Source organism: Triticum urartu, chromosome 2A, assembly GCF_056163025.1.
Source record: "Triticum urartu cultivar PI428250 chromosome 2A, HENAU_Tu73, whole genome shotgun sequence".
In the NCBI taxonomy this organism is placed as follows: Eukaryota; Viridiplantae; Streptophyta; class Magnoliopsida; order Poales; family Poaceae; genus Triticum; species Triticum urartu.
In genome coordinates, this window is record NC_141874.1 from 599,747,311 (window position 1) to 599,764,327 (window position 17,017).

At 53.3% G+C, this 17,017-nt stretch overlaps 1 pseudogene; it reads left to right on the forward strand.

Annotated features, from left to right (window-relative positions):
• The first annotated feature begins 15,251 nt into the window (after positions 1-15,251).
• LOC147986152 (uncharacterized) lies at positions 15,252-15,884 on the forward strand (annotated as a pseudogene).
• Positions 15,885-17,017: the final 1,133 nt, after the last annotated feature.

Here is a 17,017-nt window from a genome sequence, read left to right on the forward strand (position 1 = left end):
TGTCTTGACCATTTCGAGACTCCTCGTCATGTCCGTGATCTCATCTGGGATTCCGAACAACCTTCAGTACATCAAATCACATAACTCATAATACATATCGTCATCAAGCGTTAAGCGTGCGGACCCTACGGGTTCGAGAACTATGTAGACATGACCGAGACTCATCTCTGGTCAATAACCAATAGCAGAACCTGGATGCTCATATTGGTTCCTACATATTCTACGAAGATCTTTATCGGTCAAACTGCATAACAACATACGTTGTTCCCTTTGTCATCGGTATGTTACTTGCCCGAGATTCGATCGTCGGTATCATTATACCTAGTTCAATCTCGTCACCGGCAAGTGTCTTTACTCATTCTGTAATGCATCATCCCGCAACTAACTCATTAGTCACATTGCTTGCAAGGCTTATAGTGATGAGCATTACCCAGAGGGCCCAAAGATACCTCTCCGACAATCGGAGTGACAAATCCTAATCTCGATCTATGCTAACTCAACAAACACCATTGAAGACACCTGTAGAGCATGTTTATAATCACCAAGTTACGTTATGATGTTTGATAGCACACTAAGTGTTCCTCCGGTATTCGGAGTTGCATAATATCATAGTCATAGGAACATGTATAAGTCATGAAGAAAGCAATAGCAATAAACTAAACGATCATAGTGCTAGGCTAACAGATGGGTCTTGTCCATCACATCATTCTCTAATGATGTGACCCCGTTCATCAAATGACAACACATGTCTATGGCTAGGAAACTTAACAATCTTTGATTAACGAGCTAGTCTAGTAGAGGCATACTAGGGACACTCTGTTTGTCTATGTATTCACACATGTACTAAGTTTCCGGTTAATACAATTCTAGCATGAATAATAAACATTTATCATGATATAAGGAAATACAAATAACAACTTTCTTATTGTCTCTAGGGCATATTTCCTTCAACTACTACTATGTTATTTTACACTATGAAGATAGTAACTTAGACTAGTGTCATATGCATGACACTAGTATAAGTTACTCCCCACTATGACCAGCCTAAAATCCCTGGACAATCCCCTCCTCAACGCACTTAATTCCTTCCTTCTATTTATTCTCCGCTCGTCGCCAAAAATTTCTCCACCTAAACAACAGGAAAACCATCCATAGTGTAATCGATTTTTCCTAGACTCATTCGTCCACCACCATCCGCACACAGCGGCCAGCAGGTCCACCCACGATCCTGTGCTCCATCGTCCAGTAGCATGATCACGGGCGGAGGCAAATCTTGCTGAGAGAGGGAGGGAGGTCTACATATCCAGGCGCCATCCATGATGGACACCCGCAAGTGCTGCATCGCCGCCTTCCTCATCGACCATGGGCTCGGCGCCACCGACGTTGCTATTGTTCAAACTGATCCACAACACCCATGACAGGACTAGACACATGTTTCGCCATCCTGGCCACGACATCCATGGCGACGAGCAGGCTCTACCGAGCCCTCGACCATGGGCTCGGCGCCACCAACGTCGCTATTGTTCAAACTGATCCACAACACCCATGACAGGACTGGACACATGTTTCGCCATCCTGGCCACGACATCCATGGCGACGAGCAGGCTCTACCGAGCCCATGAGGTCAGGGATGCGCTGGCGCAACAACTCGCATGCGTGGTGGGCGATGAGGACGACAAGAGTTGTGCCGACGTCCTCGTGGAGCATATGCCAGCGGCGGTTGACTTAGGACACATCCAACACGAGCACCACATAGGATAAATGATGAGGTGGAGGAAAGAGAACTCATAAGAAAAGGCTTGTCTTTTCGTATTTAAGAGAATACAAGAGATGATCGCTTAGCATAATATGTCTCCCATATTTTTAGGACTAACTAGTTATTGATGACAAGGCTAAAAGATGACCCATTGTAGACATTTCTTGTCATCTCTAAATTACATGCAAAAGTTAAGATAAGACTGTCTTATCAATCATTGTACATGCCCTTGGGACGCCACGGTCTAATTCCCGATCAATTAGCAGTTAAATCGCTGAATCCTGGTGATATACGAGGCATCAACGCAAGATGTTGCGTCGAGCGCTTGGCTGCTTTCCTGCCCGCTGGAAGCTCCTGGGCTGTTTAATTACACCATGTAATTAGCACCTGCCGTTGCAAAGCCAAGGCGCTTAGGTGATTTTTTTTATTTTTTGATCTTTATTTTTTATCTGGTAAATGCCTATGTTAGCGGCTGGCATTGTAGATGCCCTTCCACAACCTTGGGAACCACATGACATGGATCGTTTAGTTGATAAGGAACACCGCCACATCAAATGAATTGGTGAGAACATGGTTGTCTGCTAGGATCAAAGGCATCAAGTGAAATGGCGTGATGTAGGCGTTAGTTCTCTTTTCTTTTGAGGGTTCACAAGCTCGCTGACAATGAAGTCAGGGGCCCTTCCAACGTGAAGTCTTATTACAATAAGAAACTTTCAGATCAAAGGCGTCGAGTGAAATGGCGCGATGTAGGCGTTAGTTCTCTCTTTTTTGTTTTTGTACAAAATGTGTACCTATGAACCTGTTGAAGGAAATATGCCCTAGAGGCAATAATAAAGTTGTTATTTATATTTCCTTATATCATGATAAATGTTTATTATTCATGCTAGAATTGTATTAGCCGAAAACTTAGTACATGTGTGAATACATAGACAAACAGAGTGTCACTAGTATGCCTCTACTTGACTAGCTCGTTAATCAAAGATGCTTAAGTTTCCTAACCATTGACATGAGTTGTCATTTGATTAACGGGATCACATCACTAGAGAATGATGTGATTGGCTTGACCCATCCGTTAGCTTAGCACGATGATCGTTTAGTTTGTTGATATTGCTTTGTTCATAACTTATACATGTTCCTATGACTATGAGATTATGCAACTCCCGAATACCGGAGGAACACTTAGTGTGCTATCAAACGTCACAATGTGACTGGGTGACTATATAGATGCTCTACATGTGTCTCTGCTGGTGTTTGTTGAGTTTGCATAGATCGAGATTAGGATTTGTCACTCCGATTGTCGGAGAGGTATCACTGGGCCCTCTCGGTAATGCACATCACTATAAGCCTTGCAAGTAATGTGACTAATGAGCTAGTCACGATGATGCATTATGGAACGAGTAAAGAGACTTGCCGGTAACGAGATTGAACTAGGTATTGATATACCGACGATCGAATCTCGGGCAAGTAACATATAGATGACAAAGGGAACAGTGTATGTTGTTATGCGGTTTGACCGATAAAGATCTTTGTAGAATATGTAGGAACCAATATGAGCATCCAGGTTCCGCTATTGGTTATTGACCGGAGATGAGTCTCGGTCATGTCTACATAGTTCTCGAACCCATAGGGTCCGCACGCTTAACGTTCGGTGATGATCGGTATTATGAGTTTATGTGTGTTGATGTACCGAAGGTAGTTTGGAGTCCCAGATATGATCACAGACATGATGAGGAGTCTCAGAATGGTCGAGACATAAATATCGATATATTGGAAGCCTATGTTTGGACATCGGAATGGTCCCGGATGAGTTCGGGCATTTACCGGAGTACCGGGAGGTTACCGGAACCCCCCGCGGAGTATATGGGCCTTATTGGGCCTTAGTGGAATAGAGGAGAGGAAGGACAAGGTGGACGGCGTGCCCCCTAGCCCAATACGAATTGGGTGCCCCCCCCCCTTCCTTCCTTCTTTCTCCCCCTTCCTTCTCTCCTACTCCTACTAGGGAAAGGGGGAATCCTACTCCCGGTGGGAGTAGGACTCCCCCTAGGGCGCGACATAGAGAGGGCCGGCCCTCCCCTCCTTCACTCCTTTATATATAGGGGAGAGGGCGAGGGAGTCCTGGACTAAGGGGTCCTCGAGCGTCCGTCCTGTTATCTATGGGCCGGACTAATGGGTTGTGAAGACATGAAGATCGAAGACTGCACTATGTCCGGATTGAACCCTGCTTGGCGTGGAAGGCAAGCTTGGCGACCGAAGATTCCGTCTTATGTAACTGACTCCATGTAAACCCTAGATCCCCTCGGTGTCTATATAAACTGTAGGGAATAGTCCGGAAAGGACACCACATATACTCATTACCATATTCATAGGCTAGACTTCTAGGGTTTAGCCATTACGATCTCGTGGTAGATCAACTCTTGTAATACTCATATTCATCAAGATCAATCAAGCGGGAAGTAGTAGAGAGGGCCCGAACCTGGGTAAACATTGTGTCCCCTGTCTCCTATTACCATCGATCATAGACGCACAGTTCGGACCCCCTACCCGACACTACTAGGAAAAGACCTACTAATGGCGCACCAGTTTTGCCTACTAATGGCGCATCACTGGTGCGCCATTACTAGCACGCCACTAGTAATTTTTACTAATGGCGCACCACTGGTGCACCATTAGTATCTGGTATACTAATGGCGCACCACCAAGTGCGCCATAAGTATATAAAACCATGCGCCATTAGTGTGCCTCCCAGGGGCCATATTTAACCATGTGCTTTGGCACACTAATGGCGCACTGCGGATAGATGCGCCATTAGTATACTTGGCATACTAATGGCGCACTCTGTCATGATGCGCCATTAGTATCCTTTGGCATACTAATGGCGCACTCTGTCTTGATGCGCCATTAGTATCCTTTGGCATACTAATGGCGCACCTTGTGGTGATGCGCCATTAGTATGAATATTTGGTTTTTTTTTTACTTTTCTGATTTTTGCACATGTTACAAAATATATTATTTGACAGAATATAGACAGTAGCACACAGCAACAGCAGATTCATCGAATACAATAGAAGATTAGTCTCCGAATACAATTCATCATATTAGTCTCCGAATTCAAAAGACCGAACAAAGATAAAACATTACAAGTCTCGAGACCGCGAGTATCAAGTTTGTCTTCACATTACAAGTCGATATCAATCATATAAACTACCATCACATAGAAGAGAGCTGCGGTCATCACGATGAGCATCATCGCGATCAAACTGGTCTTCATCCGGTTCCTCCAACACTCCCTCCTCTCTCCCGCTAGATAGCGGGCGTATCTAGATTCGGCCTCCGCCCTAGTGGTGTACCCTTTGTAACTGTTAACGCTGAAACGGTGAACCTGTCTCCGACACTCCTCCCAGTCATCGTAGACTCCGGGAACCTTACCCTTGTACACGACATACGACGGCATCTCTATGCACAAGCCAAACAACAGACAATACATACATAAGCAATATATAAGTATGCAACAAAAGGATCGGAAGAGAAAAGCAAGACATTAATAGCACGATTCATGGTCCTACTAATAAATAGCATCGATTACATCTAAGTTGAACGACTGTCCAAACCAAAGAGACATACAATTCATTAAAGTTTAATTACAACATGAGCCAATCAATGTTTCAGAACTACACATCACTACTTTCGACTCGACTCATGGACAGGAGCGTGGATGAAGCCGTCGTCTATCGTGATGGTCATGAAATCGCGGGCGTTGTCAGCCTGCATTTGTAGCATTCCGTCTATCTCAATGTTGGACGGTTGATATCTGAGGAAGAACTGCCCCGAGGTATGAAGGACATCTTGATGGATGATGTCCGCAAACTCCGACTAGATGTGAAAGAATTCTTGTCTGATGTCCACGTCCTGGATTGCCGACAAGCTCGCGGCCCAATCTTTGAGATTATTTGGTAGCAGAAGGTGATGATGGTCCCTTACGATCGCCCGCATGTGATGGAGGGCGTAGTAGGCATCCTTCTGACCGCCAGGCGGCTGCTTGACGCAGCAGAACGTCGTATTGTGGGCGAACACGTGCTTGCCGTACTTATGAACTGCCCTGATGAAGGTGCCTCCAGATTTGGTGTAGCCAGGGAGAACATCATCAAGAACTTTCTTGATATTTGTGTAGTCTATCTTGGAGTTACGGTTCGGGTCGAAATACGTGGCCATGGAATATTTCGGGCTTAAGAGGATGAGTGTGCAATGTGTGTCACTGCACAGAACACGGAATGTTAGAAAAAAAGAATGATCAAAATCTAAGAAATCATATGTTACGGGGCGGTTAAGGGATGACTTACTCGGGAAAGTAAGCCACAAGGAAGTTATCCTTATCTGGGTTTGCCAGAATGACGTCTTCGAGGTGTGAACTCGCGACTTGGCGGTCCCCAGCGCTGCTCAAGAGCTTGGCACGCATGTAGAAGGGGTCGACGATCACGATGTCCGGGGTCTTGTCTCTAATGACCCGCATCTCCATACTCAGCGAAAACAGCCAAACGAAGGTGTAGTGCAGCGGATGAAGGTTGAACATAGCAAAGATGTCATCAAACCGCAGGACGATCGTACCCCTGATGGCGCCATCCGCAAAGCCCTTGCCCTCTGGCACCTTGGCCACGAAAACCGGGTATGCCACATCATTCTCTCTGAGACGCCGCTTCTCCAAAGAAAGAACACTGTCGTGCAGACTCCGCATAGCACCGGTTGCAGCATTGAGCATATTTGTCGGTAGCATTGCCCTACCCGCCACATGCACCCTCCTCGATATATCCTTAGGTGAAGGTGGCCCGTCCTGAGCACGGATCGTACTCGGTGCCGGCTGGCTCGCACCGGCGCCGTTTTTAGTCGGCCATTTCCGGCCCTTCTTCTTGATCTGCTGTAATGGGACCGAGTTCTGCTCACAGACCGCCTTCTTGAGCGTGTTGGGGCTGATAATATTTGGCACCTCCGCTATCTGAGGCTCGGTGAAGGCGGCAGCTGGAGGCGTATCCTGAGAACTGAACGCCAGACGACGCCTGTTGCAATTGGGTTTCTCCGTCGTACCACTAGATCGCGGTCGTCTTGTTTGGGTTCTTGAGAAGGAGGCCCGCAGAACTCGTCACCGTACCCATGTTCGGCAAAGTACTTATCGATGTTGGTAAATGTACCATCGTCGTTGTCGTCGTCGTCCGGATCCTGTGCCATATGCATGTCCGGATCCTGTGCCATAGGGATGTCCAGCATGTCCGGTAGCGTTGCGGCATTCTTGCCATGGCTTGGCGCCGGCATGACTGGCGGTCTTTTTTGTGGGATGGTGTCCCCCGCCCCTAAACGAATCTGGCTCTTTGGCCAAAGTAGGGGCCAGCTTACGCAGGCGCTGAGGGTCATCTCATCTTCTTCGTCGGCCCCAGCGGGTCGAATCAGAGGTAACAGCTCGTCGCAGCCTGGCAGCACCCGAACCACTTCAACCCTATACATTGTGGGTGGCATCGGATTACCGTGGAACACGGGGTTGCCCGGTTGAACAATTCTGCCCTTGGCGACATCGACCAACTCACCGCCCACGAAGTGCAGGAGAGTGCAAGGAACGTCGGCGGCGCCCTGCGAAAACATGTAGGGCGTCAAGGATGCCCAGTCAAAGGCAAGGAGATGAAGTCCTCGGCCGAGAGGCTTAGTTACCGTGATGCCGTCGAGCTCAGCTAATGTCGAGGCACCGCCAACGGCGGGCATGCAACTGACGGAGGGGCCGCTTGCTGGCGAGGTGCCGGCCGTACACCCGGGTGCATTAAGCTCCAATGCCGGCGTCGGAGACACCAATACCGCCGCCGCCGGAGACACCAATGGCACCGCCGTCATAGAAACCAATACCGCCGCCGCCGGAGACACCAATGGCGCCGCCTGCGCGTTGTCCGAGTTGCTGGCCGTGAAGCTGGGAATTGAGGGCGGCCCCTATTGGCCACCCGCAATCCACGTCGTTATCCCATGAATCAAGGTAGGCATAATGCCGGTGAGCGTCGATCCCAGTTGTTGTTGCACTTGCTCTTGGACCATCTCCGGAATCCGCGCCACTTGCGCCTTGAGTGCTTCAACCTCGCGCGACTGGCTTTCCGAGCTGGTCTTTTTCTCCTTTCGCCCACCAGCGGTATAGTATGACGACCATTTTGTGGACAAGCCTTTGCCGGCCACACGACCAGCTAACGTTGGCTTACTGAGCTTATCCTTGTTTTTCATTACATTCAACGCCCTATTCAAAGGGGTGTCGAAAGGGGAGCTCTGAGACGACCCCGCGCTACTGCTTTCTTTGTCCTGCGGAAGGAACGTGAACCATTTAGAAATATTGAGCATTAATTAGAATGCAACCATATGGAGCTAATTACGCGGGGGTGTATTCCTTACTAGAACAAGCTCAATCTCCTTGGTCTTCGGATCCGTGGTAAGCTCCTTTGTTACCGGGTCCTCCTTGTACCGGGCCCTGAGAAAGTTCCTGGTCTGCTTGTCACTGTATTTCTCGAAGCGGGGCGGTAGGCCTTGCTCGGCACGTTCCGCGTCCTCCTTGTCCCATACAGGCTCCGCCACTCTGTAACCGCCGGGACCGAGTTGGTGGACCCCTATGTTCAACTGCCGCATTTCTTTCCCCCACTTACTTGATTCGGAGGTTGCGGGGCTCTCGCACTTGATCTTGAACTCCTTGTAGTCATCTTCGCTCATCAAAGGATATTTCGCCTTGATCTTCTCATAACTATCACCTTTGTCAATCATTGCCTTCACCGTGCTTTTCCAAGTAGACAGGGCCGTGCTCATCGTCGTGAGGGCGGCACCGTTCACTTTATTACCTGAGAGGCGTGTGTTTGCGAACTCAGCAGGGAACTTGTATCGTTCGTGCAGCTTCGTGAAGAGGAGGCTGCGCAAATTCCCTCGGTCCTTATGCCTTAGGTTCTCGGTGTTGATCGAGGCGGTGCTCCGGAGAATGCACCCGAGCTGAATCGAGTACCCCTTGACTACGTGTTTGGGTGCCGTCGGATGCCCGTCGGAGTTCACTTCAGTAAATTCCTCCCTGACGGTGCCGAGCATGTTCGGGCGCCGGTCCTTCCGTTGCCTCTTCGTTTGGCTGCCATCTGTGCGTGCGCCGCCATCATCAGTAGTGGCATCCGCGGCGCCATCATAAGTGGTGTCATCCCCGACACCACTAGGGGTTGTGTAGTCAGGATCGGTGTCTTCCGCGGCATCCTCATAGCGGTGAGGTTCTTCCTCCAACTCCTGGGACAGCTCCCAGAATTGCGTGCCGCCCGAACCGCCGGCCTCATCGTTGTGGGCCATGTTTCGCTCTAAATAGGAAAAAAGTTTGGTCAAAAAGTTGGTTATTGTCAAGGAACAAGATCATGGTCTCATCATTTAGGGTTTGTCGACAGCGAGGCATCCTAAAAGCTAAGCTTTTATCATTTAGGGTTTGTCACGGATTGCAACTGGAAGTATTTGCGTCATCAGCACGTGACAGTCGTGAGACTTCATCCCGCTGAACTTCTGCTTCGTTGGGTCTAGGTATCTGCTTATCTTCCCCACGTAACCGTAAGGAAGTTTTACTCCTAGGAGGCAGGTGAAAAACTGCTCGATCTCCTCCTGACTTAGAGTGAAGCACGCGGGACGGTAGTCATTTCCGTTCTTCTTGGCCTTTTTGCCTTTGCGACGACTTTCTGTGTCCTGCTTCGCCTCATCATCATCATCATCATTAGCGTGAAGCTCCTGCCTGATGCCCATTGATTTCAAGTCTGCCCTTGCTTTCGGCCCATCTTTGGTCCTCTCTGGCATGTTGAGCAGGGTACCAAGCAGACTCTCACACACGTTCTTCGTGATATGCATGACATCAAGGCTGTGAGGCACACGGTGGATCTTCCAGTACGGCAAGTCCCAGAAAACAGACCTTGTTTTCCATACCTTCAGCAGCGGCTCTGGCGCCTTTCGCTTCTTTCCCGGCTCTGGCGCCTTTTGCTTCTTTCTCGGCAGTGGGCAGTCTTTCCAATTTTTCAACAGCTCGTCTATTTCCTCGCCGCTCCTCGTACACGGGCGTTTTCGGGGTTCGGTTTCACCATCGAACAGATCCTTGCATTTCCTCCACGGGTCATCGTCGCGAAGCCACCTTCGATGTCCCATGAACACGGTTTTCGAAGACCCGGGATCTCTGTCTAGCTGGCGATACATTGTGTCATCCATGCACCTTACGCATCCAGAAAATCCGTGGACTACTTGCCCCGCGAGATATCCATAACCGAGAGAGTCATGCACCGTCGTGAGCAGTGCGGCTCTCATAGGGAAATATTCTTTCTCTGCGGCATCCCACGTATTGGCTGGCGTTTTCCATAGCGTGTCTAGCTCCTTCTTCAGCAGCCCTAGATACAGATTGATGTCGTTCCCTGGTTGTTTCGGCCCTTCAATTAGCATACTCATGTGAATGTACTTCCTCTTCATGCACAACCAGGTTCGGGGCCATGGACCATTTTCAGGGGTTGGGTGCTACATATGCCAAAGGATGGCTTATCATGGTGGGAGCGAGTAGAACATCGCCGGTGCCTAGAAGCGGGACGAGGCGTAGACATGAACGCCGGCGTACTTTACTCAGGTTCGGGGCTCTCCTAGGAGATAACACCCCTAGTACTGCTCTGCGGGGTCTCCGCATGATCACTAAAGCACAAGCGTGTACAATGGTGCTCCTCGAGCTGTATGCTAGAGGTAGAAGGAGGCAGGGCTTGCTCTCCTCTCCCTCTAAGTGTGAGTCTAGTCCTAACAGGTCTAAACCCTTTGAATGGGTACCCTAGGGGTTTATATAGGTCTACCCCCCAGGGGTACAAACGTAATACGATTGGGCGTAGGGCCCAGCCATCAGTCTCTCTGGTCGCCGGCTTCTCCGCCGACTGCTGGGGCCCGCCGCCTGGTGGGCCCTGCCGCCTGGTCTGGTATGGTCGGCCGCCTCCGCTGCTCGCGGGTCTTGCTGGCTACGGATTACTGTAGCCGTGTTGCTAATGATGCATGCTTGGTCAGGGGAGCGTGGCTACAGTCCCGCCGCCTGGTGGGAGATCACTGTAGCCACTCTGTGTCTTATCTAGTTAATGGTGCACAGGCCTCGAGGAAGGAACGGGCCGCCTGCTAGAAGCCGGCCTCCCATGGTCTGACTGGTGAGGCTCCCGCCGTCTTCCGGGCTCTCGCTGACCGGTAGGGCCCACCGCCTTCGGGCCGTACCGACAAGCGGTCGTGGGAGCAATACTTCGCCTGGCAGGAGTGGCGTCAGGGGTGGAGTGGCAACAGTGCCGCGCCGGGTGAAGATCTCCGCGTGTAAAGAGCACTGTGGCCATGCCCGACCCTAGATACGGGGGTGATGGGCTATACTGTTGCCTCACCCTGTCCTGTCTTCTTAATGGTGGTGCAGACTTTAAGGGCACCACGGGCCGACTGCTGGGAGCCGGCCTCTCTAGAGGCCGCCTGCCAGGAGTCGGCCCGTCTTGGAGCCGCCTTCCTGAGCATGGCCGTCTTCTGGCAGTTGGCCGTTCGGCCAGCCGGCCACTAGAAGGCGGCGCTTTATCTTGACGTCTTGAGGGGCGCAGCCGGTCCGATCTCTTGAAAGGTTCTGGGACTCGGGTTTGCCTACCCGTGGCCCATTACTCCGACAGTAGTCCCCGAAGCTGGTGAGATGCCGCGGCTGAGGAGCTGAGGAGTCTCAACAATTTCCTCCTCAGGGTGCCCTGAAGGAAGCTTCATCCGACTCCTGGGAAGCCGTTTGGCAGGAGCCGGATGCGTCCAATCAGACTTCTCCGAAATCTCGAATGTGATGGCGCGAACCAGGTGGCGTGCTAGCTAAGCTTCTCGGCCACCCGCCCATCATGGGCACGCCATGTGGCGACAGCCGGCCGGGCTAGCCTGCAAGCCCACGCGCGCGATGGGACGCGTCAGCAGGCTGGGCCCGCCACCACCAGGCCTCGACACGCGAGCGGATCCGCTGCGGCCAAAGCGGGCGGTTGCGTTCCCCAGCGGAGTTACTGTGCACAGTAACCCGCGCGATAAAGGTGGGGGCGTGGGGTCGTGGGCTCAGTTAATCCCACGATCCCACGCCCGCCTCCTCGGCTTCACGGCCCACAAGCTATAAGTAGGGGGGAGAGGGAGCGGCGGAGTATGCGCGCCCCTCCACCCCGTTCTCGCCTCCTTATCCTTCCTCTAGCTGCAGTGCCCCCGAGCCATGCCGGAGCGCTGCTGCAGCTCGTCTCCGTTGAGCCCGTCCGCCCGAGCCTTTTCTGCTCCGCCCCACTTCCCAGCTCCCTCGCTGCACCTTTTCTTCGTCGAGTTCTCCATGGAGCGCGAGCGAGGAGGAGACTGGGATGGGTCCAATGTCAACGAGGATCACATTTCCTTCCTCTGCACGATGCGGTGTCTTCTCGGTGTGGACCATGTGAAGGCACGCGTGCCGCCGGAGGGAGAGATCTCGCCGGCGCTAGGTGGGGGCTAGCGGGTCGTCTTCCGCTCGCATTTCATCCGCGGCTTCGGCCTGCCGGCGAGCGACTTCCTCCGCTCGTTTCTTGAATTCTACCACCTCCAGCCCCATGACATCACGCCCAACACCGTGATGCTCTTGGCCGCCTTCGTCACAATGTGTGAAGGATACCTCGGCATCCTCCCCACCATCGAGCTGTGGGGAGCCTTCTTCTACACCAAGTTGGGCACCTCCGTCCGGGAGGTGGCTGCCCAGTGTGGTGCCTTCGTCGCGGTTCTTCGACCATCGCCGAGGAACGTCTTCCCCACCATCAAGCTTCCACAGTCGGTCAAGATGTGCCAGTAGTCCTACTTCTACATGGAGAACGTGGACCCGGCTGCCGACTTCCTCAACCTGCCGGCATATGAAGTCGGCCCGCCTGCCGAGCCTCGGGCCAGCTGGGGCTACAAGCTGAAGCCGGTATCAGCAGACGGCGCCGCCGCCATCCAACGGCTCTGGGAGCTGATCAACATCGAAGGCCTCAGGGCGTCCGACCTGCTGGTAGCCTTCATCGAGCGCCGAGTTCTTCCGCTCCAGAGCCGGCCACACTTGATCAGCCGGATGAGCGGGCATCGCAATCCGTGTCGGCTGAGCACCAAGGAGATGCCAGCTGCCAAAGTCGCGAACTTGGTGAACGAGATCTCCGACCTCAAGCTGGAGGGATCTTGGAGCTTTGGCAAGCGGTCGTATTCTTGCGCCGATCCGCCGCCTGCGGTAAGTTTTCTGATTATTTCTCTTCGGTACTCGCCTAGTCTTGATCTAGGTCTTGATCAACTGGCCTCTTATCATCTGAAACAGATCTATATGTCGGACATGTCGGCCGCCATCGTAGGGGCGGGCGGCGACTACTAGCCGGACCGGGCAGTGAGCGATGTGGACAACCCCGACTTGGGGGCGGCCGCCTTGGAGGACACCGCGACAGGTGGCGTCTACGAAGCAGGTGGCTCCGAAGAAGCCGGCATCGAGACTTGGCCCGATGATGATGAGGACGAAGAAGATTCGCGCCCCGCGCGGGGTGCCGGCAAGGCGGACGCGGGCCCCTCCGGCGAGCCGACTGCCTGAGGCGGCACGCGCAAGCGTAAGCAAGGCGCCGCCTTGTTCGGCAGCGCGCCGAAGAAAGCCAAGAATCCCACCGCCGCGACCAGGCGGAAGGAGGCCGCAGGGAAGGCGGCCAAGTTCCAGAAGCTCCCGAAGGCGCCTCCTATGGTGTCGGCGTAAGTTTCTTTCCCTTATGCTTTCTTTCTCGTTGGCTCGTTCTTAACTTCCTTTGTTTTATTTCCTTGATTTTAGGGCTCCACTCTCTCTCGAGAAGTCGGCCGCCGCCTCCATCGTGGGGTCGGCGGAGACCTCCACTACCACCCGGTGAATCGATCCGGCCGCCGACCTCTGGGAGGCGACGGAGCGAAACGCGCGGGAGGTGCGTGAGGAGCGGGAAGCCGCCCGCCTGGAGAAGGCGGAGGCAGACAAGGCGGAGGCCGCCGCTTTGAAGAGGCTGGCGGAGGCCGAGGCCGCTGCTGCGTTGAAGAAGCAGGCTGAGGAAGCCGCGTGCCCTCAGTCGGCAATATTCGTCATGCCCTTGAGCTCCGCGCTGCCACCACCAGAGTTTGTAGCGCCGGTTGGGGAAGCCGGTGATGAGCACCCGATCATGGAGAGGGACGGAGGCAACGTCGTCATGCCGGATGTGAACATGCCTCCGCCACCTCCTTATGAGGAGGCGCGAGACAAACAACCGGCCGACCCGCTACCGCCACGAGCCGGAGGTGGGCCGGCGGCAGGTCCAACTCCTGAGGTTCGTGCACCCTCGCGCCACCGATTTGCGAAGGCGGTCTCGGCATCGCGGCCTCCGGAAGTCGGCGCCGCGAGCTCGTCGATCCCGGACGCCGAGGCGACTAGTGCCGCGCCCGTTGACTGGCTGTGGGGAGGCGGGACGGGCCCCTTGAACAAGGCAATCCTGGACGTCCAGGCCAAGCTCCGCGCAGAAGCCGACGCACTCAAGCACTGCAACAATGCGTTCCTGGAGTCGCGAGCAGCCATCCGGGTAATCTTCTTGCTTCTTTTTATTTTTAATTCTTGTACTACTTCGTGGGGGCGCGCTGGCGCACCCACTGGGTGTAGTCCCCGAGTTTCGGGCCGGCTGCTGAGCAGGCGGCCTGGAACTTTAATTGGCAAGCTCCGAGTACTAACGCTTGTTTGTTATCTTTGCTGCAGGATTATCATAACCTTCATGCAGCCGTCTTCAACTCCAAAGTCCAGGAGTTGGATCAACGGGCCACCGACTTGTCGGAGAGCCGGAGTAAGTCTTTTTCTTTCTCTGTGGGGGCGCGCTGGCGCACCCGTGGGCTGTAGTCCCCGAGATTCGGGTCGACTGCAGAGCAGTCGGGCCGGATCTTCCTGGCAACTGCTCTTTTTCTCTGTCGATTGTTGATATCTCTTTCTTTTTCTACTTTTGCAGAGTCCAACGCCACCCTTCAACGGCAGCTGGGCAAAGCCGACACCGCGCTGCATGCCAAGGAGGTGGATTGCAGCAAGCTGGCTGAAGAGCGCGCCCGGCTGGCCGTGCAACTGTCGGAGCAGGCGGAGCTTCTCAAGAAGGCCCAGAAGGAGGCGGAGGACAAGGAGGCGGGTCTCCTTGCTGAGTTCGAGATCGAGCGCTCCGCCTGGACCGACAAGGAGGCGATGCTGACAGCCGGATTTGGCGAGATCGAAGACACGGTCGATGGTAAGCTGCCTTCTTTATTCTTTCTTCAAACCACCGGCTTCTGATCAAGCCGACTTCTCGTTTCTGTTCTGACTCTTTGCTTTTTTGTCCGAGCAGACTTCTTCCCAGGTCACTCTGGTACCGCCAACCAGGCTATTGAGGCCAACTGCGAAGGATGAAGGGCAGAAGGTGAGGAGATCGCCGCCAATGCCCCTTGCACTCTCTGCGAGCAGCTTCTCAGCATCCAGGCTCGTCTTCGGCCGACTCATCAGATGATGTGCCGCCTTCAACGTGTCGGTGCCCAGGCAATCGCCGCCCTGTAGCCCTACATGTCGGCTCCGTGCACCCCCAGCCGGACTGCCGACTGGCTGGAGGTGGCGGCTGGCTGCCTTGAGGCGTGGAAGGGCTCCTCGGCTCGGGCCGGAGCACGCCGGGCCCTAGAGTTCATCAAGGCGTGGTACCCTGGGCTAAATCTAGCCCAGTTGACCACGTTTCGCCAGGAAGCCCAGGAGGAGCTGGCGACAGTGGAGGGTGAGCTTCTCAGGCGGGCGGCAGCAATCGTCGAGTACACTGACACCGGCTTCTTCATCCCGGAGCTGGCCGAGAACGGTGCCAAGGCGCCACCAGAATGGTTCGGGCTGAACCCGGAGGATGGCGAGGACTCAGCCGAGGTGATCGACTCCAGCGACGAGGGAGAAGACGACGAGGAGGAGGAAGGCGAAGAGGAGGCGCCAGAGGTCGGAGCGAACGGCCAGCCTCAACTTGACCGCGCCTCCAGCAACGAGCCACGCCCAAGCAAGCCGGCTGCTGCTGAAGGTGACTGAGCGGAGACCGACCAGCCGGCCGCTCAACCAGATGGCGCCACCGACTCCACCATTCCGCCGAACCCGCCTGCTACTTCCTAGGCTGCCTTTTTTCCTTTATTTCTTCCTGCTTATTAGTCTTAACAAACTTTGTTAACTTTGCACAATTCCACCCGTGGGGTGTATTTCAAACTCATGTTGGATGTCGGCCAAGGGCCTTTTAATGTGTAAACATTTTTACCAAGTTCTATCTTTCCTTACTTGCTACTCTCTGGCTTTTTTCCTTTGCCGCCTTCCCTCAGTTGCCGTCTTGCCAGCCGAACAGCTGTTCCATGGACTGTGGCTGGGTCAAGTACTTAGCCACTTTTAGGAAGGCAAGTACTTAGCTGACTAGAGTTTTCTAGCAAGTGAAGTAGAAACCGGTCGGCTGGCTGCTTAATCAGCCGGTCGGCGAGGCAGGAAGCCGGCTTGGACTATGTTTATGCTTTGGGTCCTTAGCCATTTTTCATGCAGTCACCCTTTCTGCCTTTACTCCTGCCGACCGATTAGTCGCTCTGCGAGCTGCGGCTTCTAGCAGGAGAAAGCTTAGGTGCCAACACATTACTTCTGGGCAGGAGGAAGCATTTCATAGTACAAGGCGGCAAGTCCCCGGGTCGACTGGTCGAACCCGGTGCCAGACGGATTAATGAAATAACACAACTGACAGGCATAGTACTTATCATATGGATAAAAGAGGCAGTCCCCGAGCTCTCCTCGGGGGACCCGGAGTCTTCGTACTTAATACAAAAGTTGTCATGGTACATACTGCATCAATTGTAAAACCTTCGAAGGAGGTTTGCATTCCATGGTCGTTCCGTCTCCTTGCCGGAGTCATCTCTTTTGCGTGCTCGAGGCTTTTGAGCGTCGATGAGGTAGTAGGAGTCGTTGCCCAACACCTTGCTGATGATGAAGGGGCCTTCCCAAGGTGTCGAGAGCTTGTGCTGGCCGGCAGTTCACTGGATCAACCGGAGCACAAGGTCTCCTTCTTGGAAGGATCTTGGCTTGACATTTCGGTTGTAGTATCGGTGCAGATTCTGCTGGTAGATGGTGGACCGGCTGAGTGCCAACAGTCGGCCCTCTTCCAGCAGATCGACATCGTCTTGTCGTGCTTCTTCTGCCTCCTCTTCGGTGTACATGGTGAATCGAGGGGAGTCGAATTCTATGTCCGTTGGGATGACGGCCTCGGCACCATAGAC